Source organism: Lipotes vexillifer, unplaced genomic scaffold (genome assembly GCF_000442215.2).
Source record: "Lipotes vexillifer unplaced genomic scaffold, Lipotes_vexillifer_v1.1 scaffold905, whole genome shotgun sequence".
In the NCBI taxonomy this organism is placed as follows: domain Eukaryota; kingdom Metazoa; phylum Chordata; class Mammalia; order Artiodactyla; family Lipotidae; genus Lipotes; species Lipotes vexillifer.
This window is the reverse complement of record NW_006796034.1, coordinates 1,359,366-1,361,163: the sequence shown is the minus strand read 5'-3', so window position 1 is coordinate 1,361,163 and position 1,798 is coordinate 1,359,366. Positions and strand designations below refer to the sequence as shown.

The 1,798-nt window shown below is 46.0% G+C and overlaps 1 pseudogene; it reads left to right on the top strand.

The window, feature by feature from the left end:
* LOC103070157 (phosphoglycerate kinase 1 pseudogene) overlaps nucleotides 1-1,541 on the top strand; it is a 13,540-nt pseudogene extending 11,999 nt beyond the window's left edge.
* The last annotated feature ends 257 nt before the right edge of the window (nucleotides 1,542-1,798 follow it).

The window sequence follows — 1,798 nt, the reverse complement described above, 5'->3', positions numbered from 1 at the left end:
CCCCCCCAGCCCCTGGCTAGTGTTGAGTTTTGAAAGTTCTTGGTGTTCTAGACATGAGCCCTTTGCCACATGTGCGGTTTGCAAATATTTTCTACTTGTCTATAGCATGTCTTTTCATCCTCTTTACAGGGTCTTTCACAGAAAAAAGGATTTTAATTTTGATGAAGTACAACTTAATTTTTTCTCTTATGGACTTTCTGTGCTTGTAGTGTCACGTTTACGAACTCTCCATTTTTCTCTAGGTTTGAAGGTTTTCTATGTTTTCTTCTAAAAGTTTTATAATTTTACATTTAAATCTATGGTCATTTTTCAGTTAATTTTGTATAAGGTGTGAGGTTTGGTTCGAAGTTCTTTTTTTTTTTTTGCCTATAAATATTGAATTGTTCCAGCGTTTTCTGTTTAAAAAAAAAAAAACTATCCTTTCTCCATTGAGTATCTTTTGTTCCTTTGTCAAAAATCAGTTGGCTGACCTGAGCCTGCCTGATGGTGTCCCCATGCCTGACAAGTACTCCTGGCAGCCAGTTGCTGTAGAACTCAAATCTCTGCTGGGCAAGGATGTTTTGTTCTTGAAGGACTGCGTGGGCCCAGAAGTGGAGAAAGCTTGTGCTGACACAGCTGCTGGGTCTGTCATCCTGCTGGAGAACCTTTGCTTTCATGTGGAGGAAGAAGGGAAGGGAAAAGATGCTTCTGGGAACAAGGTTAAAGCTGAGCCAGCCAAAATAGAAGCCTTCCAAGCTTCACTTTCCAAGCTAGGGGATGTCTACGTCGATGATGCTTTTGGCACTGCTCACCAAGCCCACGGCTCCATGGTGGGAGTAAATCTGCCAGAGAAGCCTGGAGGTATTTTGATGAAGAAGGAGCTGGACTGCTTCGCCCAGGCCCTGGAGAGCCCAGAGCGACCCTTCCTGGCCATAAAGTTGGGCGGAGCTAAAGTTGCAGACAAGATGCAGCTGATCAATAATATGCTGGACAAAGTCAGAGAGATGATAATTTGTGGTGGAATGGCCTTTACCTTCCTTAATGTGCTCAACAACATGGAGATTTTGGCACTTCTCTGTTTGACGAAGAGGGATCCAAGATCATCAAACCTGATGTCCAAAGCTGAGAAGAATGGCGTGAAGATTACCTTGCCTGTTGACTTTGTCACTGCGATAAGTTTGATGAGAATGCCAAGACTGGCCAAGCCGCTGTGGCCTCTGGCATACCGGCTGGCTGGATGGGCTTGGACTGCGGTCCTGAGAGCAGCAAAAAAGTATGCTGAGGCTGATGCTCGGGCTAAGCAGGTCATGTGGAATGGACGTGTGGGCGTATTTGAATGGGAAGCTTTTGCCCGAGGAACCAAAGCCCTCATGGATGAGGTGGTGAAAGCCACTTCCAGGGGCTGCATCACCATCATAGGTGGTGGAGACACTGCTACTTGCTGTGCCAAATGGAACACGGAGGATAAAGTCAGCCATGTGAGCACCGGAGGTGGTGCCAGCTTAGAGCTCCTGGAGGGTAAAGTCCTTCCTGGGGCGGTGGATGCTCTCGGCAATGTTTAGTACTTTCCTGCCTTTTGGTTCCTGTGCATAGCCCCTAAGTCAACTTAGTGCTTCCTGCATCTCCACTTGGCATTAGCTAATATCTTCCCCCATGTCAAGATTTGGCTAGTGGCCAAGAGATAGAGCGCCAGGAACCCTTAAACAGTTGTATGGCATCTCAGCTCACCTTTACTGCACCCTGGATTTGCCTACATTCTTCAAGTTCCCATTTGAATTTCTTAGAGACTAAACCATTGTGCATTCTAGAGTGCGTATAT